Source organism: Notechis scutatus, chromosome 2, assembly GCF_049901735.1.
Source record: "Notechis scutatus isolate UNSWTSFEM ecotype Mainland chromosome 2, rNotScu1.2, whole genome shotgun sequence".
Classification (NCBI taxonomy): domain Eukaryota; kingdom Metazoa; phylum Chordata; class Lepidosauria; order Squamata; family Elapidae; genus Notechis; species Notechis scutatus.
The window spans coordinates 169,451,684-169,478,610 of record NC_142010.1 but is presented as its reverse complement, the minus strand read 5'-3'; the positions used below and the strand labels follow the sequence as shown (position 1 = coordinate 169,478,610).

Genomic DNA, 26,927 nt, shown 5'->3' with positions numbered 1-26,927 from the left:
CTTCTTACTGGTTGATGCTGCAGAAAGTACCGGTGATCCTCGAGTTACAACCGTTCAGTTAGTGGCCGTTCAAGATTATAACGGTACTGGAAAAAAAAGGACTTATGCCCTTTTTCACACTTATGACTCTTGCAGCATCCCCACAGTCATGTGATCAATATTCAGCCACTTGGCAACTGACTCATTTTTATGACGGTTGCAGTCTCCCAGGGTCATGTGATCTGCCTTTGTGTCCTTCTGGCAAGCAAAAGCAATGGGCGAGCCAGATTCTTACAACAACTGTGTTGTTGTAACTTAAGAACGGCATTGATTTCAGAGGTGGTATTCAGCAGGTTTTGACCAGTTCTGGAGAACCAGTAGCGGAAATGTTGAATAGTTCAGAGAATCGGTGGTAACCTTCCCCCAGGAGTCGGGTGGGAATGGAGATTTTGCAGTATCCTTCCCCTGCCACACCCACAGTAATTCTTTTTGAATCTCACCACTGATTAATTTCTTTAACAACTGTGGCAAGACAGGTAATGAAATGGAGGAAATGTTTCACTTCACAAATCTTTCACATGGCAACATAAATTTGGGTGGTAATTTGAGGACTACCTGTATACAGCTGTATATAGAAAATAATAACGGTCAATGAACAATGTTGTTTATTTAACTGTTGATTTTAATTAAAAGTTTTGTTGATAGAAACAAAAATTAAACAAAAATATCTAAAATAATAACATATAAACACCAAATTAAAAAATGAATAAATATTAAAACTAACAACGATGATAACAAACAAACAAACAAACAGCAAACCATCAATCAAGGAAACTTCCTTGAGGGAAAGCGGCTTTTCGATGGGCTTCATCGGTGGGGGTGATTCAGCCCTCCATCGTCGGTTGGTGAAGCCGTCCCTCTATATACAGAAAGAATAATAGAACAGAGTAACTGAGTTGGAAGGGACCTTGGGAGGTCTTCTACTCCAACCCCCTTCTTACAAACAAATTGTTCCCAGCATTGCCTCGTCTGCCTGCTGTGCTAAAGAGCCAGATTCTGGGGCAGCCCATCAAGAAGAGCGAGACTGGCTCCTCGCAAGTAATCAAGCTGACCTTCACTGCTCCTGCCTTTGCTCTACCCTAAGTGTTCTGGGTTCAGCTGCAGAAGGCAGCTCCTCCTCTTCCTCCCTAACTAGATGGCAGGTGCGTGCTTTCCCCACCTGGAGCCTCAGGGCTACCCTGTTGCAGCTGTTGCTGTTATGTCTGGAAGGATGGGTCCAAGAACGGAGGTGAGACTCAGAAAGTGACTACAGCTCTTTATTAGTGACTTCCGATCTGAGCGAAACTCCCTAGCTGCAGCAGCCCCTTTTATAGAGCTGGCTGCGGCTAAACGGCCAATGACAGTGGTTTGAGCTTGCCGCGCTTGGTTTGCCCAATCGCGGCAGCCCGTTACTAGCCAATCGGATGAGTCTGGAGCGACCAACACGACCCGCTGTTAGCGGACCAATCCGCTTTGCAGGCTTTCAAGCCTGCTAGTCGGAACCCCTCCCCTCTAGGTTCCGTCTAAGGGGTGGGGTTATATAGTCTCGCAGGTAGGCGGGTTTCCGCACCTGTCTACCTGACTTGCGCTGTTCGAATTGTCTTTGCTCGGTCTCGGGTTCCGACGGGCTGCTCGCCGGAATTCCCTGGAACGGTGAGCCGGTTCCATAGCTGTGACTCCCTTCAGGTGACCTCGGGATGATTGACACGCCTCCTTCGTTGCTACCGCTTGGGCTCTCAGAGTTCGCTGGACCTGTTCGGTTGCTGCTACTAGGTGTGACGATCAATTGCCAAGGCTCTTCATCAGCTGGTGAGTATTGTAGGCTTTGATGTGGTGATCGTGGGGTTCTTTCTTCTATGCCAGATGTTGGTTCAATTTCAGAACCCCCAGTTTCCCTTCCCCTCTGGTTTCGTGGTTAGGGTCCCTGATGGGAGATGTGGTCAGCCTGGATCGCAGCTGGTCGATGTGGTGTTTCCACACTCTCCCATCTGTGGTTTCTAGCCGGTAAGAGCGGGGCCTGTAATTTGAGTTATTTTGGCAGGGATCCACAGAGGGTCCCCTGAAAAGTTCTTTGCAAATACAGGGTCTCCTACCTTGAAGGCACGGGGTTTACTGCTGGAACCCAGGGGTTTTTCCGGGGTGTATGCAGGGTGTAGGCGGTCTAGAGGCGATCTGAGTTTTCTGGCCATCAGAAGTTCAGCTGGGCTTTTGTTGGTCGTAGTGTTTGGTGTAATATGCTGGAGAAGGAGCATCCTGGTGACTTTATCGTGGATGTTGCCTTGTTCCATTTTTTGTAGAGTTCTTTTTGTGAACTGAACCATTCGTTCAGCTCTACCATTCGCCTCCGGGTGAGCCGGTGATGTCAGTGCGTGTCGTATGCCACGGTCTGCTAAGTATTGTTCAAAGGCTAAGGCGGTAAATTGAGGGCCATTGTCGGACACCAGGACATCTGGTAACCCGTGCGTTGCAAAAAGTCTGTTCAATTTCTTGATGACTGCATCTGTGGTGGTAGACTTCATATTGTTAACCTTGAGCCAGATAGAGTATGCGTCTACTGTTATTAGGAAAGTATGCCCTTTTGTAGGTCCCACAAAATCGATATGGATGCGTGACCAGGGACCCCTGGGCGTTTCCCATTCGGCTGGTGAGGCTTTCGGTGGGGCCGAGCGTGTCTCTTGGCATTTGCTACAGGTGGCGACCCAGGTTTCAATTTGTTTGTCCATACCTGGCCACCAGGCGTAGCTCCTCACCAGCGCTTTCATGCGTACGATGCCCGGGTGCCCATCGTGCAGTAATTGTAGAACTTTTTTTTGTAGTTTTGCTGGTATGACCACTCGGTCTCCCCACAACACGCACCCTTTTTGTGAGAAGAGTTCTGTTTGTCTGTTCTTGAAGGGTTTAAATGTTTAGTTGGGTTCGATTTGGGGCCATCCCCTCTCCACCCAGCCAAGAACTCGTGCCAAGCATGAGTCGTTTTTGGTTTCCAATGCGATGTCTTAAGCTGTTAGTGGAGGTGAGGGAAGTGTCTCAATTTGTAGTGTTGATAGTGTGGGAGCCGGGTCATCTTGGAGTTCTGGCAATGGAGAGCGGCTCAAAGAGTCTGCGTGGGGAATGGTTTTCCCGGGCGATGCCTCAATTAGTAGTCGTAGGTGGCTAGGAACTCCGACCATCGTGTCATTCTAGGGGATAGAATATGTGGAGTAGGTTTGTCGCCTGCCAAGATGCCCAGTAATGGTGTATGATCTGTGATGATGGAAAATGATCTCCCATACACATACTCGTGGAACCTTTTGATTGCAGATACGATAGCGAGGGCTTCCTTGTCTAAGTGACTATAGTTCCTTTCTGTTTTTGACAAAGTTCTTGAAAAAAATGCAATAGGCGCCTCTGTACCGTTTGGCAGGACGTGGCTCAGGATGGCTCCTACTCCGAAAGGTGAGGCGTCACAAGTCACAGTTAATGGAAGTGTTTCATTGTATTGGATGAGCACTGCATCCGAAGTTAAAAGGTCCTTTACTTGTTGAAAGGCATGTTCCTCCCTTCGTCCCCAAATCCAGGAAGCCTTTTTATCGAGGAGTCTATGAAGGGGTTCAGCAACGGTCGCCTTCTGGGGTAGGAAAATGTTATAAAAGTTAATGAGTCCCAGGAAGGCTTGAAGGTCTGTTTTGTTTTGTGGTCTCGGGGCATTTTTGATGGCAGCCAATTTCTTTTCTGTAGGGTGAATTCCTTGTTTGTCAAGGAGGTAACCAAGAAATTCAACCCTTTCAGTGCATAACTGGCACTTTTCCTTCTTTACCTTGAGGCCAGCGTCTTGGAACTTTTGTAGGACTGTCCTCAGTCATTTTTCTAACTGACTCTTTGTTGGGGCGGCTATTAACACGTCGTCGAAGTAAGGCACGACCCCTTTAATGCCCTGCAACAACCTTTCCATCAGACTTTGGAAAATGCCTGGTGCTACGCTTACTCCAAACTGGAGTCTGTTACATTTGAACGCGCCTCTGTGCGTAACTATGGTTTGGGCTTCGGCGGTTTCAGCATCTACTGGCAGCTGTTGATAAGCTTGGGCCAGGTCAAGCTTTGTGAATATTCTGCCACCCCCAAGTGAGTGAAGGAGATGCTGGATCACGGGTACCGGATAGGCGCTCTGCTGTAACGCGTGGTTGAGGGTGGCCTTGTAATCCCCACAGATTCTCAAAGATCCGTCAGGTTTTGTGGGAGTTACAATCGAGGTCTCCCATCGGGCGTGATCAATGGGTTCTAACACGCCTTGTGCAATTAGTTTGTCCAGTTGCTCGTCAATTTTTGGTTTGAGAGCAAAAGGGACACGGCGTGGTTTTAGGCGAATGGGCGCAATATCAGGGCGGAGATTAAAAGAGATAGGGGACCCCTTGTACTTGCCTAGATTTTCACTGAAGACTTCTTGGAAGTCCCGGACGAGGGCCGCTTCCCAGTCTTCGTCTACAGTCTGATTGATGCCTGCCATTTCGATTCCTAATGGCGCGAACCACTGTAGACCCAGTAGGCTGGGTCGGTCTCTGTCAACGATGGTGAGAGGTAGTATTGCGGAGTGGTCCTTGAAGGAGACCTGGAAGTGACTGGAACCAGCGACCGGAATCCGGTTGCCCTGGTAGTCCTTTAATATAAGTCTCTGAGTGCTGAAGTCCTGGCGGCGGATGTTGGGAATCAGCTGCTTCAGGGTTTTCCAGGAGACCATGGATAGGGAAGACCCGGAGTCCACTTCCATGATGCACGGTCGATTTTCAATGTTGACCTTTACACGATTTTTTGGTGTCTAAAGATGAAGTGTGGCCGATGGTGATAGTCTGATGTGCTTCTTCTCGTCTGGGTGCGCCAGTAAATTTCCGAGTTCTGTTGTACTGGCTCCACTGGTTGTTTGGGCGGTCTCGATTTGTAGTGGTGTTGCCATCTGTTTGTCGGAGACTGTTTTCTTTCCGTTTCAGACTGGCTCCTCTTTTGTTTCGGCATACTTTAGCAATATGCCCTCTTCTCTCACAAAAACGACAGATGGCGTCTAGGAATCTGCATTCGGATCGTGGGTGGTTTCCGCCACATCCGGCGCATTGAAATTCGATTTACGACCCCGCTGGTCTCGTTGTTCGCACTCTGACCGGAGTCTGTGGACTTCTTCCTCCTCACTATCTGATGAGGATTCAATGTCTTCATGATGGGCGGTTGACGTGTATTTCTCTGGTGGTGTTGCTGTATCGTTGGTGGGTTGGCGGCTGGCCCCATTTGTCTGGCGCATCCATGCTGCTGATTTATGGGTGGCTTCAGCTGCAGTGGCGTCTGCTATGGAATCTGCGAGGGAGATGTCTCCTTTGGCCATGATTTTGCTTTGGACCGTGGGGTCTCTTAGGCCAAGGACAACTCGATCCCTCATGGCTTTTTCTAGGTTTGCGAAGCCACACAACCCGCCTCAATTCCTTAGGTCAGCTACAAAATCCCCGATGCTCTCACCTTCGTGTTGATCCTTTTGGTAAAATTCGTGTCTGCGGATGAGAGTCGGTACTGCCGGGGCGTAGTGGTTGCGAAGGATGGGAGCAAGGGTATCCCAGTCCATTGACTTGACTTCAGCCGGTTTTGCAAGCGCTTTGGCCATTCTAAAGTCGGCGGGTCCGCAATGCGTCAGGAACACTGCTCGTTTTTTGCTGGGAGTGGCATCCTTCAGATTGTTGGACTCTAGGAACATTTGAAACCTGTCCAAGTATGAGTCCCAGTCTTCGCTGGCTGGATCGAACGGGGCGGGTGGTATAGCGCCGCTGGCCATTCTGCCGACGTCTGCGCGCTGTCAGCCACGTGCTCTGTCGATCTTTGGTGAGTGCTCAGTCAGCTCTGCTGTCTCCAAATCCCATCCTCGTCGCCAGTGTTATGTCTGGAAAGATGGGTCCAAGAACGGAGACGAGACTCAGAAAGTGACTACAGCTCTTTATTAGTCACTTCCGATCTGAGCGAAACTCCCTAGCCGCAGCAGCCCCTTTTATAGAGCTGGCTGTGGCTAAACGGCCAATGACAGTGGTTTGAGCTTGCCGCGCTTGGTTTGCCCAATCGCGGCAGCCCGTTTACTAGCCAATCGGATGAGTCTGGAGCGACCAATCATGACCCGCTGTTAGCGGACCAATCCGTTTTGCAGGCTTTCAAGCCTGCTAGTCCGGAACAGTTGCTTCAGCCAAATCACTCTGGGCAGGCTGCTCAGAGCCATTGACCAACTCACCCCCGAGGTGCCTGGGTTCCTCCTCCTCCAAGCTGCCATCTGGAGAGGAATCTGAGGAAGCATCTGAGGGAGCAATCAAAGGCTACTATTAGTACCCCTTTGTTCTTTCTGGAGCTCCTTTAATTGCCCTCCGCTCTCCCCAGGTAGCCACCTGGACGCCTTCTGATCTGAGGGGCTCATCTTCTGGCATCGTAGCTTTTAGCCTTTTGATACTTTCCCTGGGGTTTTCTTACTAAGGATACTGGAGAGGGTTGTCATTTCCTTCCCCAGTGGACCACATTGTGTCAGCACCCTCCACTTGGGCCTGTCTGACTTGGGTGGCCCTGCGCAGCATAGCTCATTGCTTCACTGAGCTTCGCAAGGAAAAACTTTGATCCATGAAGAGGCCAAAATAGATACCTCTTCTTATTGAAGAAGGCGTTCCAGGGAGTCCAGGCTGTCCTCTTCCAGGCTGCTGACATCCTCCAGGGTGTCTTCCCCTTCTGGAGAATCCTGTGAACCACAGTGATTCCTCTTTAGCCATCAGGGAAAAGAGACTCAGAATTCCTAAAAGAGGGCCTATTGAATGGGGACCACATCCATTTAGGCCACCAGTCCCTGCTGCTTTGCGGCAAAGGAACCAGTCGCACCAGAGCTTGGGTGCCTAGAGTTAGCCTAAGGACGTTGTCCCAAGGGCCGGGTGTCCCCTTGCTCCACTGCCCAGACTGCTCCAGCCCAGTTCACTCAGGTTAGGAGAACTGACGAGAGGGACCCTATCCCTCCCCAACCAAAAACACTTTGTCTTTCTTACCCATGGACTGGAAGAAGGACTGGCTTCTGAAGCCTCCGCATCCTGCTCCCTGCTATCCTCAGATTCCTCCTCCAGAAGGTCAGCTAAGGAGTTCAAATCCCCCAGGCTGCTGGAGCCCACCAGGACTGTCAGCGAATCCTGCAAAGGACAATATTAAATCCTAAGCTTTCTCCATTCCAATAAGATTGCTAAAGGATAGGGAGCCTTCTCCCGCTCCCATGAGGAATGATGGCATGGCCTCCATCGGCCCCATTGCCCAAGCTTTCTTACCTGTGAGGAAGGGGATTCCTCCCCACCAGGAGAGAGCTCCTCCTCCACCAGTTGCTCTTCTGGTTTCTGCAATAAAAATGCAAAGATTCCGTCTGTTGGCATCTCAAGAAAACCACACAGACAGGGCTTCTTCTTCTCACATGGGGAGGAACTGTCCAAGCCTTACCAACTCAGTGAAGGTCTCCAACATGGTGGACATCCCCGGCCTGCAGTCCCCGGCCTCTCTGGGGGGAGAAAACGAAAGGGCCAAAGATCAAAAGTAGCCATAGGCCCTTTTTCAAGAGTGGTCATGTGGAGGCTCTAACAGCCCAGGGGCTTGGCCTGCCAGTGGGATTGCCCTGAGTCCTTCTTCCCGTAGCAGAAGCAGAGATGCCTCCCCTCTGCAAAAGTTTCACCCTCCAAAGCGTTACCTACCCTGGTAGGCAGGCACTGCTTTCCTCCTGCACGTCCCTTGGGCTCTGAGCCGTCTCCATCGGTCGGCTTTCTTCCGATGGATCCTGCAAGAAGAAGGCAAATATCCCGTCTCTTGGCATATTAGCAAATCCAGAGAGACAGGGCTTCTGCCTTTACTTTGGGGAGGAGCTGGTCTGGCCTTACCGACTCAGTGCAGGTCTCCAAAATTGTAGGGAGCCGTGGCGTCCACTTCAATGTCCTCTCATATCTGGGGAGAGAATGAAGGGCCTGAGTCAGAAGAAGAGGCAGAGGGTGGAGATGCCTCCCCTCTGCAAACCTTTCTTCTAGCCCTTCTCTGTAGGGCTTCAGTGCAGCCTCCTTCTTGGGGGCTTCAGAATCCCTCAGGTGAGAACACTAACCTCATTAAAATGAGAGTAGGCTTAACATCTTCCATCCTGGGGCTCCGGGCGGTGGCACGAACACCCATCACAACCTGCAAGTAACAATTGTTCATATAAAGTATGAATTAAAAATTCTCTGCATGTGATGGACATTTGTCTTCCCCAGAGGGCAAAGAGGCAGCAGGTCATGGAAAATGTGGCTGATAGGAAGAGGCTCAAAATGGCTCTTCCTTAGTTTTCTCCAGGATTTTCCCTTCCAAGCCATCAAGATCTTTCCATGAATCCAAGGGGCTCTTCTTCAGTTTTCTAGGCTGACCAGGTTCCCCTCAAGGGCAAATTCCTCCCTTCCCCCACCCGATTTTGAAGCCTGAAGCCCCACTGGCCATGTTGCAGAAGCGTCCTTACCCCAGGAAAGGAAGATCTGCCTCCATCAGACACATGATGTGTCTCCCAATCTCCCTGCTGGTCATCCGGTTCCTGTGCCTCCTCAGTGCTGACCAAAAGAAAAAGATGACATGTCAAAGAACATCCATCTCGCTCAGCTTCTCCTTGCTAACCCTGGCCAGCCAGCCCGCCCATCTTTTTCCCCCTGAAGCCCCTTCTGGACAAAAAGCTGCTTTGGGGAGAGGCCCTTAGACTCTGCATGCCCCCCATGCCCAGGGTTTAAAGAGAAGGTGGTGGTGGTACCTGTCAGGAGGCACAGGTATATCTTCAATGTTGCTCTTCCAGCAACAGAAAAGGCTCGAACACCTTTTCCAGATGTTCTGTGAAGAGAAGAGAAATAAATGTGAGTCAGTGAAAAGAGTTGAGAAGCGTGATTTTCTCCCCTACTGCCAGTTTCTTGGTAGCTGAGATGGCCATACTTACTCTGAAAAGCCTTCTGGCAGCCATGACCAACTAGTTGCTCCTACTTGCAGTGCACCAAGGGAGAATGGGCAGTTGTGCAGTGGCTAGTGGCTTTTCAGGGCAAATGACAACCTTGTTCCCTTGGCAACCAGGTAAACAATGGCCATTTTCTATACCTACACAAGGAGGGCAGCTCACCTGGGTCTAGGAGTGGCTGGTGGCTGACTCTTTGGTGGTCTTTGGCCTCTGGATTTCATGTGGGAAGTTGCCTGTTCATGAACAACAGAGAAGCTCCATCATTGTGGCACAAAGCAGAGAGGCAATCATGGAACCCTAGTGTGGAAGCGACTTTTAGTCCAACTCCCTGCCCAAAGAAGGACTTCTCCTACCATCTCAGACCCATGATTGCCCAATCTTTTCTTTTAAGTCTTGACAATGGAACATAAACAAGTCTTGGAAACAAACTGTTCCACAGCTTAACAGTTGTCACTGTGAGGAAATTCTCCTTATTTCCAGGATTGGATCTCTCTCTCTCTCTCTCTCTCTGATGAGTTTCCATCCATTGCTCCGTGTCCTTCCTTCAGCTGCTTTGGAGGATCAACCCCCTCTTCTCTGTGGCAGCCCTACAAGTATTGGAAGACTGCCATCCTGTCTTTCCTTGGTGTCCTCTTCAAGACGCCCCGGAAGCCAACTTGCTTCTATGCTGGGCTCCTTGGGCAATTTGACCTTCCTTTACCCATTGGGAAGCACAGCCTGGCATCTCTAGCTCCCCTGTTAGTGGGCCCCAATCCTGTCTGCTTAGAATATCCTAATATACAGTACATTTTCAGATTTGATTTTAAGGCGCCCTGACCTCTTTACACAGAGTCTCACTCAACCCAAGGGAGGGGTGAAGCATGAGGAGGAGGTTCAGAGGTGCAACCCCTTAATTGTGCCAGGGACACCAATGGAGGTGAGGATTACTTGGAAAGGCTCTGCAAATGTTGTCACCTTTCCATTGCAGGCCCCAAAGGTCTTTCCAGCCATCCTAGAGGCTCTTCTTCTTTATGTTACCAGGGTCCCCAGGAGGGGTTTCCTCCCCATCCCCATTCAGACTTCAGGCATGACCTCTCCTGGGGCCATGTTACTTGGAGCCTTCTGTGCCCCCACCCCTATGTGCCCCTGGGTGGAGGTACAATGACCCTGGCTGGGCTGCTGCCACTCTCGCTGCTGCTGCTGCTGCTGAGGGACCATGCCGGACGCGCGTTGCCTCCTTCCATGGCCTGGCTTAGGAAGGGACAGGACAGGCCCTCCTCTCCCCTTACAGGGTTTTCCCCTCATAAAGTACAATTATTTAGTGATCTTCTTGAAAGTATTGATTACGAACTTTTTGTTTCCACCACAATATCTACAGATGTGTTTTATTGTCTATATGTATTTAAACAAGCCACTCATTATAGGTAGTCCTCGATTTATGACTGGTTGCATTTGAAGTTATGAAGAACTGTCCCAGGGTTATGTATGACTTATTTTAAGGATTATGGAGGCCGCATATCCCCACCTTACGATTTTTCTGGCAGTCCCATGACCAGGTGATCAAAACTGAGATGCTTGGCAACTGGTTCATACTTATGACCGTTGCTGTATCCCAAGGTCATGCGATTCCCCTTTGGCAAAGCAAAATCAATGCCGAAGCCAGGTTCGAAGTTACTAAGTTATCAACGGCAGTGAATCACTTATGAACTGTGGCAAGAAAGGTCACAAAATGAGGCAAAACTTACTTTACCAATCTCTCACTTAACAAAAGAAATGTTGAGCTCTGTTATGGTTTTAAGCTGAGGAGTACGTGTGCAGGAAAATGAGAACTGGGACTTGAGTCCATAACAAGCTGGCATTTCGTTTGAGTTTGTCCCAAGAACCTTTGGACAGAAAATTGTCCATATTCGCAAGAATATCATCCAGGAGGAGGAACCCAGTGTTACTATCCTTTGATTGATGGTCCTAAGATCCAATCAGTGAATTTCTGGGCAATAGGAAATGGCCTCCTCCTTTCCCAACACAGGGCCTCAAAATCAGGCCTGAGATGAGAGAGGCCTGCAGTCCAGGCTGTTTGTCCTCCTGTAGTTGCTCCTCAGGCTGAGAGAGCCAGTGTTTTCCATGGTTTCCACACTTTTTTGCAGTGAAGACAGACACACAAACACAAAAGCCCCAAAATAACTATGAATACCAGGGCAAAACAAGGGAAGGCAATAGGAAGGAATGGTTACACTGGATATTGGGAGCAAATGTTGAAATCTCTGTGCCCTTTCTTTCTTTCTTTCTTTCTTTCTTTCTTTCTTTCTTTCTTTCTTTCTTTCTTTCTTTCTTTCTTTCTTTCTTTCTTTCTTTCTTTCTTTCTTTCTTTCTTTCTTTCTCTTCTATCTAGCCATCCATAGAATAAATTCCAAATCTTATAAGAATCTTTTTCTTCCTGTTCTCTAATTGTCATTGTCAATCTACTCATTTGCCCACATTCCATTATTTTCTTAATTGTTTCCTCCTCTGTCGGAATTTTCTCATTTTTCCAATTTTGTACAAGTACAATTCTAACTGCTGTTAGTACATTGATAATCAAATATGTTATCTCTCTGTTGTAACCTTCAGGCAAAATTCCCAATAAAAATATATCTGATTTTAAATCTATATGTTGTTTTATCTTTTTTTCCAACCACATGTATATTCTAGTCCATATTTTTTAGTGTCAATGCATGTCCAGCACACATGGTAATACGATCCAGGTGTCTGATGGCATTTCCAACACTTCACCAATTTGTCTTTGAACTTCTTGGCTATTCTCGCTGGGGGTAAGTGCCACCTTTCAAACATCTTACACAAATTCTCTTTGTAGGTCGTTGACATGGTTAACTTACAGTTTCTAGTCCATAATGTGTGCCATTTATCCAAATCAGAAGAATGGACTTTTTGTCGTCCTCTTATATTCTTAATTCTTAGTGAACTTGAATCAAGACTTCTTTTTCAATTGAAAATGTTGCACCAACTAACAAGGTTACTACTGAGTGGACAATATCAAAGCAAGGCATGCTACATTGCCATTCACACGAGGTAGAATTTTTGTTTACACTTTACTTGAAATCACTGTGCATGGAAATTCTCCATGCCAGGTTCAGACATGCACTCTCCCTGCCATTTTAGCTGTCTCATTTGTGTATCTTATTATATACAGCATTTTGCTAGTGTATGTATTGTAAAAAAACTTAGCATGAGCATAAATTATAACCTCTTAGACACTGTAACCTGGGTACTGATCTGTAAAATGTCTTTTTCTGGAAGAATACAAAGTTTATGCCGGTATAGAAGATCTACTGTGCTTTTTTGTTAGTACCATCATGATGTTCCATGGACCAATTTTCTTGAAGTTGCTGAGCGAAATTCTACTTCTTACTGGTTGATGCTGCAGAAAGTACCGGTGATCCTCGAGTTACAACCGTTCAGTTAGTGGCCGTTCAAGATTATAACGGTACTGGAAAAAAAGGACTTATGCCCTTTTTCACACTTATGACTCTTGCAGCATCCCCACAGTCATGTGATCAATATTCAGCCACTTGGCAACTGACTCATTTTTATGACGGTTGCAGTCTCCCAGGGTCATGTGATCTGCCTTTGTGTCCTTCTGGCAAGCAAAAGCAATGGGAGCAGATTCTTACAACAACTGTGTTGTTGTAACTTAAGAACGGCATTGATTTCAGAGGTGGTATTCAGCAGGTTTTGACCAGTTCTGGAGAACCAGTAGCGGAAATGTTGAATAGTTCAGAGAATCGGTGGTAACCTTCCCCAGGAGTCGGGTGGGAATGGAGATTTTGCAGTATCCTTCCCCTGCCACACCCAGTAATTCTTTTTGAATCTCACCACTGATTAATTTCTTTAACAACTGTGGCAAGACAGGTAATAAAATGGAGGAAATGTTTCACTTCACAAATCTTTCACATGGCAACATAAATTTGGGTGGTAATTTGAGGACTACCTGTATACAGCTGTATATAGAAAATAATAACGGTCAATGAACAATGTTGTTTATTTAACTGTTGATTTTAATTAAAAGTTTTGTTGATAGAAACAAAAATTAAACAAAAATATCTAAAATAATAACATATAAACACCAAATTAAAAAATGAATAAATATTAAAACTAACAACGATGATAACAAACAAACAAACAAACAAACAGCAAGCCATCAATCAAGGAAACTTCCTTGAGGGAAAGCGGCTTTTCGATGGGCTTCATCGGTGGGGGTGATTCAGCCCTCCATCGTCGGTTGGTGAAGCCGTCCCTCTATATACAGAAAGAATAATAGAACAGAGTAACTGAGTTGGAAGGGACCTTGGGAGGTCTTCTACTCCAACCCCTTCTTACAAACAAATTGTTCCCAGCATTGCCTCGTCTGCCTGCTGTGCTAAAGAGCCAGATTCTGGGGCAGCCCATCAAGAAGAGCGAGACTGGCTCCTCGCAAGTAATCAAGCTGACCTTCACTGCTCCTGCCTTTGCTCTACCCTAAGTGTTCTGGGTTCAGCTGCAGAAGGCAGCTCCTCCTCTTCCTCCCTAACTAGATGGCAGGTGCGTGCTTTCCCCACCTGGAGCCTCAGGGCTACCCTGTTGCAGCTGTTGCTGTTATGTCTGGAAGGATGGGTCCAAGAACGGAGGTGAGACTCAGAAAGTGACTACAGCTCTTTATTAGTGACTTCCGATCTGAGCGAAACTCCCTAGCTGCAGCAGCCCCTTTTATAGAGCTGGCTGCGGCTAAACGGCCAATGACAGTGGTTTGAGCTTGCCGCGCTTGGTTTGCCCAATCGCGGCAGCCCGTTTACTAGCCAATCGGATGAGTCTGGAGCGACCAATCACGACCCGCTGTTAGCGGACCAATCCGCTTTGCAGGCTTTCAAGCCTGCTAGTCCGGAACACCCCTCCCCTCTAGGTTCCGTCTAAGGGGTGGGGTTATATAGTCTCGCAGGTAGGCGGGTTTCCGCACCTGTCTACCTGACTTGCGCTGTTCGAATTGTCTTTGCTCGGTCTCGGGTTCCGACGGGCTGCTCGCCGGAATTCCCTGGAACGGTGAGCCGGTTCCATAGCTGTGACTCCCTTCAGGTGACCTCGGGATGATTGACACGCCTCCTTCGTTGCTACCGCTTGGGCTCTCAGAGTTCGCTGGACCTGTTCGGTTGCTGCTACTAGGTGTGACGATCAATTGCCAAGGCTCTTCATCAGCTGGTGAGTATTGTAGGCTTTGATGTGGTGATCGTGGGGTTCTTTCTTCTATGCCAGATGTTGGTTCAATTTCAGAACCCCCAGTTTCCCTTCCCCTCTGGTTTCGTGGTTAGGGTCCCTGATGGGAGATGTGGTCAGCCTGGATCGCAGCTGGTCGATGTGGTGTTTCCACACTCTCCCATCTGTGGTTTCTAGCCGGTAAGAGCGGGGCCTGTAATTTGAGTTATTTTGGCAGGGATCACAGAGGGTCCCCTGAAAAGTTCTTTGCAAATACAGGGTCTCCTACCTTGAAGGCACGGGGTTTACTGCTGGAACCCAGGGGTTTTTCCGGGGTGTATGCAGGGTGTAGGCGGTCTAGAGGCGATCTGAGTTTTCTGGCCATCAGAAGTTCAGCTGGGCTTTTGTTGGTCGTAGTGTTTGGTGTAATATGCTGGAGAAGGAGCATCCTGGTGACTTTATCGTGGATGTTGCCTTGTTCCATTTTTTGTAGAGTTCTTTTTGTGAACTGAACCATTCGTTCAGCTCTACCATTCGCCTCCGGGTGAGCCGGTGATGTCAGTGCGTGTCGTATGCCACGGTCTGCTAAGTATTGTTCAAAGGCTAAGGCGGTAAATTGAGGGCCATTGTCGGACACCAGGACATCTGGTAACCCGTGCGTTGCAAAAAGTCTGTTCAATTTCTTGATGACTGCATCTGTGGTGGTAGACTTCATATTGTTAACCTTGAGCCAGATAGAGTATGCGTCTACTGTTATTAGGAAAGTATGCCCTTTTGTAGGTCCCACAAAATCGATATGGATGCGTGACCAGGGACCCCTGGGCGTTTCCCATTCGGCTGGTGAGGCTTTCGGTGGGGCCGAGCGTGTCTCTTGGCATTTGCTACAGGTGGCGACCCAGGTTTCAATTTGTTTGTCCATACCTGGCCACCAGGCGTAGCTCCTCGCCAGCGCTTTCATGCGTACGATGCCCGGGTGCCCATCGTGCAGTAATTGTAGAACTTTTTTTGTAGTTTTGCTGGTATGACCACTCGGTCTCCCCACAACACGCACCCTTTTTGTGAGAAGAGTTCTGTTTGTCTGTTCTTGAAGGGTTTAAATGTTTAGTTGGGTTCGATTTGGGGCCATCCCCTCTCCACCCAGCCAAGAACTCGTGCCAAGCATGAGTCGTTTTTGGTTTCCAATGCGATGTCTTAAGCTGTTAGTGGAGGTGAGGGAAGTGTCTCAATTTGTAGTGTTGATAGTGTGGGAGCCGGGTCATCTTGGAGTTCTGGCAATGGAGAGCGGCTCAAAGAGTCTGCGTGGGGAATGGTTTTCCCGGGCGATGCCTCAATTAGTAGTCGTAGGTGGCTAGGAACTCCGACCATCGTGTCATTCTAGGGGATAGAATATGTGGAGTAGGTTTGTCGCCTGCCAAGATGCCCAGTAATGGTGTATGATCTGTGATGATGGAAAATGATCTCCCATACACATACTCGTGGAACCTTTTGATTGCAGATACGATAGCGAGGGCTTCCTTGTCTAAGTGACTATAGTTCCTTTCTGTTTTTGACAAAGTTCTTGAAAAAATGCAATAGGCGCCTCTGTACCGTTTGGCAGGACGTGGCTCAGGATGGCTCCTACTCCGAAAGGTGAGGCGTCACAAGTCACAGTTAATGGAAGTGTTTCATTGTATTGGATGCACTGCATCCGAAGTTAAAAGGTCCTTTACTTGTTGAAAGGCATGTTCCTCCCTTCGTCCCCAAATCCAGGAAGCCTTTTTATCGAGGAGTCTATGAAGGGGTTCAGCAACGGTCGCCTTCTGGGGTAGGAAAATGTTATAAAAGTTAATGAGTCCCAGGAAGGCTTGAAGGTCTGTTTTGTTTTGTGGTCTCGGGGCATTTTTGATGGCAGCCAATTTCTTTTCTGTAGGGTGAATTCCTTGTTTGTCAAGGAGGTAACCAAGAAATTCAACCCTTTCAGTGCATAACTGGCACTTTTCCTTCTTTACCTTGAGGCCAGCGTCTTGGAACTTTTGTAGGACTGTCCTCAGTCATTTTTCTAACTGACTCTTTGTTGGGGCGGCTATTAACACGTCGTCGAAGTAAGGCACGACCCCTTTAATGCCCTGCAACAACCTTTCCATCAGACTTTGGAAAATGCCTGGTGCTACGCTTACTCCAAACTGGAGTCTGTTACATTTGAACGCGCCTCTGTGCGTAACTATGGTTTGGGCTTCGGCGGTTTCAGCATCTACTGGCAGCTGTTGATAAGCTTGGGCCAGGTCAAGCTTTGCGAATATTCTGCCACCCCCAAGTGAGTGAAGGAGATGCTGGATCACGGGTACCGGATAGGCGCTCTGCTGTAACGCGTGGTTGAGGGTGGCCTTGTAATCCCCACAGATTCTCAAAGATCCGTCAGGTTTTGTGGGAGTTACAATCGAGGTCTCCCATCGGGCGTGATCAATGGGTTCTAACACGCCTTGTGCAATTAGTTTGTCCAGTTGCTCGTCAATTTTTGGTTTGAGAGCAAAAGGGACACGGCGTGGTTTTAGGCGAATGGGCGCAAATATCAGGGCGGAGATTAAAAGAGATAGGGGACCCCTTGTACTTGCCTAGATTTTCACTGAAGACTTCTTGGAAGTCCCGGACGAGGGCCGCTTCCCAGTCTTCGTCTACAGTCTGATTGATGCCTGCCATTTCGATTCCTAATGGCGCGAACCACTGTAGACCCAGTAGGCTGGGTCGGTCTCTGTCAACGATGGTGAGAGGTAGTATTGCGGAGTGGTCCTTGAAGGAGACCTGGAAGTGACTGGAACCAGCGACCGGAATCCGGTTGCCCTGGTAGTCCTTTAATATAAGTCTCTGAGTGCTGAAGTCCTGGCGGCGGATGTTGGGAATCAGCTGCTTCAGGGTTTTCCAGGAGACCATGGATAGGGAAGACCCGGAGTCCACTTCCATGATGCACGGTCGATTTTCAATGTTGACCTTTACACGGATTTTTTGGTGTCTAAAGATGAAGTGTGGCCGATGGTGATAGTCTGATGTGCTTCTTCTCGTCTGGGTGCGCCAGTAAATTTCCGAGTTCTGTTGTACTGGCTCCACTGGTTGTTTGGGCGGTCTCGATTTGTAGTGGTGTTGCCATCTGTTTGTCGGAGACTGTTTTCTTTCCGTTTCAGACTGGCTCCTCTTTTGTTTCGGCATACTTTAGCAATATGCCCTCTTCTCTCACAAAACGACAGATGGCGTCTAGGAATCTGCATTCGGATCGTGGGTGGTTTCCGCCACATCCGGCGCATTGAAATTCGATTTACGACCCCGCTGGTCTCGTTGTTCGCACTCTGACCGGAGTCTGTGGACTTCTTCCTCCTCACTATCTGATGAGGATTCAATGTCTTCATGATGGGCGGTTGACGTGTATTTCTCTGGTGGTGTTGCTGTATCGTTGGTGGGTTGGCGGCTGGCCCCATTTGTCTGGCGCATCCATGCTGCTGATTTATGGGTGGCTTCAGCTGCAGTGGCGTCTGCTATGGAATCTGCGAGGGAGATGTCTCCTTTGGCCATGATTTTGCTTTGGACCGTGGGGTCTCTTAGGCCAAGGACAACTCGATCCCTCATGGCTTTTTCTAGGTTTGCGAAGCCACACAACCCGCCTCAATTCCTTAGGTCAGCTACAAAATCCCCGATGCTCTCACCTTCGTGTTGATCCTTTTGGTAAAATTCGTGTCTGCGGATGAGAGTCGGTACTGCCGGGCGTAGTGGTTGCGAAGGATGGGAGCAAGGGTATCCCAGTCCATTGACTTGACTTCAGCCGGTTTTGCAAGCGCTTTGGCCATTCTAAAGTCGGCGGGTCCGCAATGCGTCAGGAACACTGCTCGTTTTTGCTGGGAGTGGCATCCTTCAGATTGTTGGACTCTAGGAACATTTGAAACCTGTCCAAGTATGAGTCCCAGTCTTCGCTGGCTGGATCGAACGGGGCGGGTGGTTAGCGCCGCTGGCCATTCTGCCGACGTCTGCGCGCTGTCAGCCACGTGCTCTGTCGATCTTTGGTGAGTGCTCAGTCAGCTCTGCTGTCTCCAAATCCCATCCTCGTCGCCAGTGTTATGTCTGGAAAGATGGGTCCAAGAACGGAGACGAGACTCAGAAAGTGACTACAGCTCTTTATTAGTCACTTCCGATCTGAGCGAAACTCCCTAGCCGCAGCAGCCCCTTTTATAGAGCTGGCTGTGGCTAAACGGCCAATGACAGTGGTTTGAGCTTGCCGCGCTTGGTTTGCCCAATCGCGGCAGCCCGTTACTAGCCAATCGGATGAGTCTGGAGCGACCAATCATGACCCGCTGTTAGCGGACCAATCCGTTTGCAGGCTTTCAAGCCTGCTAGTCCGGAACAGTTGCTTCAGCCAAATCACTCTGGGCAGGCTGCTCAGAGCCATTGACCAACTCACCCCGAGGTGCCTGGGTTCCTCCTCCTCCAAGCTGCCATCTGGAGAGGAATCTGAGGAAGCATCTGAGGGAGCAATCAAAGGCTACTATTAGTACCCCTTTGTTCTTTCTGGAGCTCCTTTAATTGCCCTCCGCTCTCCCCAGGTAGCCACCTGGACGCCTTCTGATCTGAGGGGCTCATCTTCTGGCATCGTAGCTTTTAGCCTTTTGATACTTTCCCTGGGGTTTTCTTACTAAGGATACTGGAGAGGGTTGTCATTTCCTTCCCCAGTGGACCACATTGTGTCAGCACCCTCCACTTGGGCCTGTCTGACTTGGGTGGCCCTGCGCAGCATAGCTCATTGCTTCACTGAGCTTCGCAAGGAAAAACTTTGATCCATGAAGAGGCCAAAATAGATACCTCTTCTTATTGAAGAAGGCGTTCCAGGGAGTCCAGGCTGTCCTCTTCCAGGCTGCTGACATCCTCCAGGGTGTCTTCCCCTTCTGGAGAATCCTGTGAACCACAGTGATTCCTCTTTAGCCATCAGGGAAAAGAGACTCAGAATTCCTAAAAGAGGGCCTATTGAATGGGGACCACATCCATTTAGGCCACCAGTCCCTGCTGCTTTGCGGCAAAGGAACCAGTCGCACCAGAGCTTGGGTGCCTAGAGTTAGCCTAAGGACGTTGTCCCAAGGGCCGGGTGTCCCCTTGCTCCACTGCCCAGACTGCTCCAGCCCAGTTCACTCAGGTTAGGAGAACTGACGAGAGGGACCCTATCCCTCCCCAACCAAAAACACTTTGTCTTTCTTACCCATGGACTGGAAGAAGGACTGGCTTCTGAAGCCTCCGCATCCTGCTCCCTGCTATCCTCAGATTCCTCCTCCAGAAGGTCAGCTAAGGAGTTCAAATCCCCCAGGCTGCTGGAGCCCACCAGGACTGTCAGCGAATCCTGCAAAGGACAATATTAAATCCTAACTTTCTCCATTCCAATAAGATTGCTAAAGGATAGGGAGCCTTCTCCCGCTCCCATGAGGAATGATGGCATGGCCTCCATCGGCCCCATTGCCCAAGCTTTCTTACCTGTGAGGAAGGGGATTCCTCCCCACCAGGAGAGAGCTCCTCCTCCACCAGTTGCTCTTCTGGTTTCTGCAATAAAAATGCAAAGATTCCGTCTGTTGGCATCTCAAGAAAACCACACAGACAGGGCTTCTTCTTCTCACATGGGGAGGAACTGTCCAAGCCTTACCAACTCAGTGAAGGTCTCCAACATGGTGGACATCCCCGGCCTGCAGTCCCCGGCCTCTCTGGGGGGAGAAAACGAAAGGGCCAAAGATCAAAAGTAGCCATAGGCCCTTTTTCAAGAGTGGTCATGTGGAGGCTCTAACAGCCCAGGGGCTTGGCCTGCCAGTGGGATTGCCCTGAGTCCTTCTTCCCGTAGCAGAAGCAGAGATGCCTCCCCTCTGCAAAAGTTTCACCCTCCAAAGCGTTACCTACCCTGGTAGGCAGGCACTGCTTTCCTCCTGCACGTCCCTTGGGCTCTGAGCCGTCTCCATCGGTCGGCTTTCTTCCGATGGATCCTGCAAGAAGAAGGCAAATATCCCGTCTCTTGGCATATTAGCAAATCCAGAGAGACGGGGCTTCTGCCTTTACTTTGGGGAGGAGCTGGTCTGGCCTTACCGACTCAGTGCAGGTCTCCAAAATTGTAGGGAGCCGTGGCGTCCACTTCAATGTCCTCTCATATCTGGGGAGAGAATGAAGGGCCTGAGTCAGAAGAAGAGGCAGAGGGTGGAGATGCCTCCCCTCTGCAAACCTTTCTTCTAGCCCTTCTCTGTAGGGCTTCAGTGCAGCCTCCTTCTTGGGGGCTTCAGAATCCCTCAGGTGAGAACACTAACCTCATTAAAATGAGAGTAGGCTTAACATCTTCCATCCTGGGGCTCCGGGCGGTGGCACGAACACCCATCACAACCTGCAAGTAACAATTGTTCATATAAAGTATGAATTAAAAATTCTCTGCATGTGATGGACATTTGTCTTCCCCAGAGGGCAAAGAGGCAGCAGGTCATGGAAAATGTGGCTGATAGGAAGAGGCTCAAAATGGCTCTTCCTTAGTTTTCTCCAGGATTTTCCCTTCCAAGCCATCAAGATCTTTCCATGAATCCAAGGGGCTCTTCTTCAGTTTTCTAGGCTGACCAGGTTCCCCTCAAGGGCAAATTCCTCCCTTCCCCACCCGATTTTGAAGCCTGAAGCCCCACTGGCCATGTTGCAGAAGCGTCCTTACCCCAGGAAAGGAAGATCTGCCTCCATCAGACACATGATGTGTCTCCCAATCTCCCTGCTGGTCATCCGGTTCCTGTGCCTCCTCAGTGCTGACCAAAAGAAAAAGATGACATGTCAAAGAACATCCATCTCGCTCAGCTTCTCCTTTCTAACCCTGGCCAGCCAGCCCGCCCATCTTTTTCCCCCTGAAGCCCCTTCTGGACAAAAGCTGCTTTGGGGAGAGGCCCTTAGACTCTGCATGCCCCCATGCCCAGGGTTTAAAGAGAAGGTGGTGGTGGTACCTGTCAGGAGGCACAGGTATATCTTCAATGTTGCTCTTCCAGCAACAGAAAAGGCTCGAACACCTTTTCCAGATGTTCTGTGAAGAGAAGAGAAATAAATGTGAGTCAGTGAAAAGAGTTGAGAAGCGTGATTTTCTCCCCTACTGCCAGTTTCTTGGTAGCTGAGATGGCCACTTACTCTGAAAAGCCTTCTGGCAGCCATGACCAACTAGTTGCTCCTACTCGCAGTGCACCAAGGGAGAATGGGCAGTTGTGCAGTGGCTAGTGGCTTTTCAGGGCAACTGACAACCTTGTTCCCTTGGCAACCAGGTAAACAATGGCCATTTTCTATACCTACACAAGGAGGGCAGCTCACCTGGGTCTAGGAGTGGCTGGTGGCTGACTCTTTGGTGGTCTTTGGCCTCTGGATTTCATGTGGGAAGTTGCCTGTTCATGAACAACAGAGAAGCTCCATCATTGTGGCACAAAGCAGAGAGGCAATCATGGAACCCTAGTGTGGAAGCGACTTTTAGTCCAACTCCCTGCCCAAAGAAGGACTTCTCCTACCATCTCAGACCCATGATTGCCCAATCTTTTCTTTTAAGTCTTGACAATGGAACATAAACAAGTCTTGGAAACAAACTGTTCCACAGCTTAACAGTTGTCACTGTGAGGAAATTCTCCTTATTTCCAGGATTGGATCTCTCTCTCTCTCTCTCTCTCTCTCTGATGAGTTTCCATCCATTGCTCCGTGTTCTTCCTTCAGCTGCTTTGGAGGATCAACCCCCTCTTCTCTGTGGCAGCCCTACAAGTATTGGAAGACTGCCATCCTGTCTTTCCTTGGTGTCCTCTTCAAGACGCCCCGGAAGCCAACTTGCTTCTATGCTGGGCTCCTTGGGCAATTTGACCTTCCTTTACCCATTGGGAAGCACAGCCTGGCATCTCTAGCTCCCCTGTTAGTGGGCCCCAATCCTGTCTGCTTAGAATATCCTAATATACAGTACATTTTCAGATTTGATTTTAAGGCGCCCTGACCTCTTTACACAGAGTCTCACTCAACCCAAGGGAGGGGTGAAGCATGAGGAGGAGGTTCAGAGGTGCAACCCCTTAATTGTGCCAGGGACACCAATGGAGGTGAGGATTACTTGGAAAGGCTCTGCAAATGTTGTCACCTTTCCATTGCAGGCCCCAAAGGTCTTTCCAGCCATCCTAGAGGCTCTTCTTCTTTATGTTACCAGGGTCCCCAGGAGGGGTTTCCTCCCCATCCCCATTCAGACTTCAGGCATGACCTCTCCTGGGGCCATGTTACTTGGAGCCTTCTGTGCCCCCACCCCTATGTGCCCCTGGGTGGAGGTACAATGACCCTGGCTGGGCTGCTGCCACTCTCGCTGCTGCTGCTGCTGCTGAGGGACCATGCCGGACGCGCGTTGCCTCCTTCCATGGCCTGGCTTAGGAAGGGACAGGACAGGCCCTCCTCTCCCCTTACAGGGTTTTCCCCTCATAAAATACAATTATTTAGTGATCTTCTTGAAAGTATTGATTACTAACTTTTTGTTTCCACCACAATATCTACAGGTGTGTTTTATTGTCTATATGTATTTAAACAAGCCACTCATTATAGGTAGTCCTCGATTTATGACTGGTTGCATTTAAAGTTATGAAGAACTGTCCCAGAGTTATGTATGACTTATTTTAAGGATTATGGAGGCCGCATATCCCCACCTTACGATTTTTCTGGCAGTCCCATGACCATGTGATCAAAACTGAGATGCTGCAACTTCCGGTTTGCAAGCTTTCGGCGGTGGCAGGGATTTGCGACACCGCGCGATCCCTGCTGCGTTCGCCGCCAAGGCTCCCCCGATCCGTTTGGATCTGGGGGATATAGCTGCCCTGTAGAGGCAGCTGAAGACAGGGGGGATCCGGAAAGGGGTTTGGGGGTGTCGCAGACCCCCTCCCCAGCTGGCTAAACCTCCTTTTCCCGAGGCGGAGGAATGGCGGTCAGCAATGGCCGCCACGAAGAAATCTGCAGCCGGACAAGCAGGTGCAGGAGGGAGAAAGTCGGAAGAATACTGAAAGTTGCTTTTAACCGGGACAAGACAAGAGAAAGTGACCTGGAACCTTGAAGGCTGCTAAGTATGCATTGTCTCTAGTGAGAGTTACAAGCTGCGAATATTCTAAAAGGGAAAGTTTTTTCTCTGTTCCACTCTCCTTCTTAAAGTGACAGTGGAGGAAAAAAAACCTTTTGGCTGTGAGTGGGAAGGGAGAGGGGGGAAAAATTGGAGCAAAATTTGAAAATAAGGAGAAGATTGCCTAGAATTTTAAAGAGTTACTAAACATCAATAAGACTTCCAAAAAATATATTTGAAAGGGAACTTTGTGATTAAACTTTAACTCCAGAAAGAGAAAGTGAAGAAGAAGAAGGTATTTAAAAGAAACAGCCTGTTTGGATTGTTTGGTGATTTTGGAACTTTTGAGAATTATTTCTGATTAAAAACATCTGGGTGGTTGTTTGGAAAAACTTTTTCTCTACGCAATGGCATCACTTGTGGATGGATTGAAACTTGTATATCAAAAATATGAAAAAGAAAAACAAGAAGGGAAGGATGTTCTTGGCACTCTTTTTCAATTTTTAGAAATGGCGGTTTATACTTATGTGAAGCAGAATGAACAACAGGATGATGGGGACAAAGAAGAAGCCATCTTTGATGAACAAATGACTTTGGTTGGAGAAGGGAAAAAGAAAGAGAAAAAGGAAAAGAGGACTCTAAGATCTGGAAAAACAACCCAAAAAGAGAAGAATAAGGTGAAAAGGAGATATTATGTTAGGAAACAACAGAAAGGGGGAAAGCAGAATAAAAGGGAGGTGGAGAGACAAGCGGTTAAAGAGGACAAGGAGAAGAACAAGCAAGGAAGAAAGGAAGGGATGAGAAGCCCTAATGGTGGGGAGCAAGATGTTAAGAAGCAAATTTTTTTTAGAGATAATGGATAAATTTTATTGATAAAGGGATTCTAGAAAGGTACATAAGACTGCATTTTTATATTTGTATTTAGAAATAACCATAGAAAATTGGAAATAATATGTAATTTAAAATGTGATAAAATATTTAACATAAATTAGTGAAATTTTTGTTAAGAAAAAGGGAGTACTGTAATGAAATATGATTCAAGATTGTGATTTGGGGGGGGAGGGTAATAAATTTTGGAAAGCATAAGTGTTCCCATAAAGGCAGGATATTTAATTGAAATGGATAAAATGTTTAAGATATAAAGGATTGTTAATATTAATGATTAGATTATGGTATATTAGTGAAATTCTTTGTGAAATGAGAGATTTGAAGTAGAAGAAGGAGGAACATCATAATGAAATAATGAGCTATAATATGTGATATGGGGGGGGGGGAATAACTATGGAAAATAGGGCTCCCATAAAAGTATGTGATTTAATTGAAAAGTAATGTGTTAAATGTTCAAGATATAAATGAATATCAATACTAATGAATAGATTTGTATTATTTTTGATAACATAGTATAATTTTAGAATGTACCAGACAGAATCCCAAAGTAAGTTATGTGTTTTATATTAAGTATTATAAATATAGGGGAAAGAGATAAAGGCATCATACTCCATATAGTGTACAGGAGAAGTTTTTCTTCTTTTTTTAAAGAAGAAGAATAAATGGATGGATGGAAATAGAACAGACAAAGAATAATAAATATTATGATACGAATTGAGAGGAGATAAATAAAATAAAATTGAGAAAATTTAAAAGAGAGGAGAAGTTATATAGAAAATTGAAAATGTTAATAAGATATGAAATGGTATATAAAAGGAATATGAATTTGAATTTGTGTCTGTACCAAGAGTTATAACCCGGGACTAAGCAACTTTCAGAAAAGAGATTTTTTACGCTTTTATGTTTTGTGTTTTTGTGTATTTATGTATTGTATGTCTTGAAGAATTAATAAAACTTTTTTTTAAAAAAAAAAAAAAACAGATGCTTGGCAACTGGTTCATACTTATGACCGTTGCTGTATCCCAAGGTCATGCAATTCCCCTTTGGCAAAGCAAAATCAATGCGGAAGCCAGGTTCGAAGTTACTAAGTTATCAACGGCAGTGAATCACTTATGAACTGTGGCAAGAAAGGTCACAAAATGAGGCAAAACTTACTTTACCAATCTCTCACTTAACAACAGAAATGTTGAGCTCTGTTATGGTTTTAAGCTGAGGAGTACGTGTGCAGGAAAATGAGAACTGGGACTTGAGTCCATAACAAGCTGGCATTTCGTTTGAGTTTGTCCCAAGAACCTTTGGACAGAAAATTGTCCATATTCGCAAGAATATCATCCAGGAGGAGGAACCCAGTGTCACTGTCCTTTGATTGATGGTCCTAAGATCCAATCAGTGAATTTCTGGGCAATAGGAAATGGCCTCCCCCTTTCCCAACACAGGGCCTCAAAATCAGGCCTGAGATGAGAGAGGCCTGCAGTCCAGGATGTTTGTCCTCCTGTAGTTGCTCCTCAGGCTGAGAGAGCCAGTGTTTTCCATGGTTTCCACAATTTTTTGCAGTGAAGACAGACACACAAACACAAAAGCCCCCAAATAATTATGAATACCAGGGCAAAACAAGGGAAGGCAATAGGAAGGAATGGTTACACTGGATATTGGGAGCAAATGTTGAAATCACTGTGCCTTTTTCTTTCTTTCTTTCTTTCTTTCTTTCTTTCTTTCTTTCTTTCTTTCTTTCTTTCTTTCTTTCTTTCTTTCTTTCTTTCTTTCTTTCTTTCTTTCTTTCTTTCTTTCTTTCTTTCTCTTCTATCTAGCCATCCATAGAATAAATTCCAAATCTTATAAGAATCTTTTTCTTCCTGTTCTCTAATTGTCATTGTCAATCTACTCATTTGCCCACATTCCATTATTTTCTTAATTGTTTCCTCCTCTGTCGGAATTTTCTCATTTTTCCAATTTTGTACAAGTACAATTCTAACTGCTGTTAGTACATTGATAATCAAATATGTTATCTCTCTGTTGTAACCTTCAGGCAAAATTCCCAATAAAAATATATCTGATTTTAAATCTATATGTTGGTTTATCTTTTTTTCCAACCACATGTATATTCTAGTCCATATTTTTTAGTGTCAATGCATGTCCAGCACACATGGTAATATGATCCAGGTGTCTGATGGCATTTCCAACACTTCACCAATTTGTCTTTGAACTTCTTGGCTATTCTCGCTGGGGGTAAGTGCCACCTTTCAAACATCTTACACAAATTCTCTTTGTAGGTCGTTGACATGGTTAACTTACAGTTTCAAGTCCATAATGTGTGCCATTTATCCAAATCAGAAGAAGGGACTTTTGTCGTCCTCTTATATTCTTAATTCTTAGTGAACTTGAATCAAGACTTCTTTTTCAATTGAAAATGTTGCACCAACTAACAAGGTTACTACTGAGTGGACAATATCAAAGCAAGGCATGCTACATTGCCATTCACACGAGGTAGAATTTTTGTTTACACTTTACTTGAAATCACTGTGCATGGAAATTCTCCATGCCAGGTTCAGACATGCACTCTCCCTGCCATTTTAGCTGTCTCATTTGTGTATCTTATTATATACAGCATTTTGCTAGTGTATGTATTGTAAAAAAAAAAAAACTTAGCATGAGCATAAATTATAACCTCTTAGACACTGTAACCTGGGTACTGATCTGTAAAATGTCTTTTTCTGGAAGAATACAAAGTTTATGCCGGTATAGAAGATCTACTGTGCTTTTTTGTTAGTACCATCATGATGTTCCAAGGACCCA

At 47.1% G+C, this 26,927-nt stretch overlaps 1 long non-coding RNA gene across 1 annotated transcript in view; it reads left to right on the top strand.

Annotated features, from left to right (window-relative positions):
* The window catches only part of LOC148132406 (uncharacterized), a 60,607-nt gene extending 36,728 nt beyond the window's left edge, over positions 1-23,879 (top strand). The window contains exon 2 of the long non-coding RNA XR_015747956.1: positions 23,435-23,879. This is a non-coding gene — a long non-coding RNA (uncharacterized LOC148132406). The remainder of the gene's footprint in view (positions 1-23,434) is intronic.
* Positions 23,880-26,927: the final 3,048 nt, after the last annotated feature.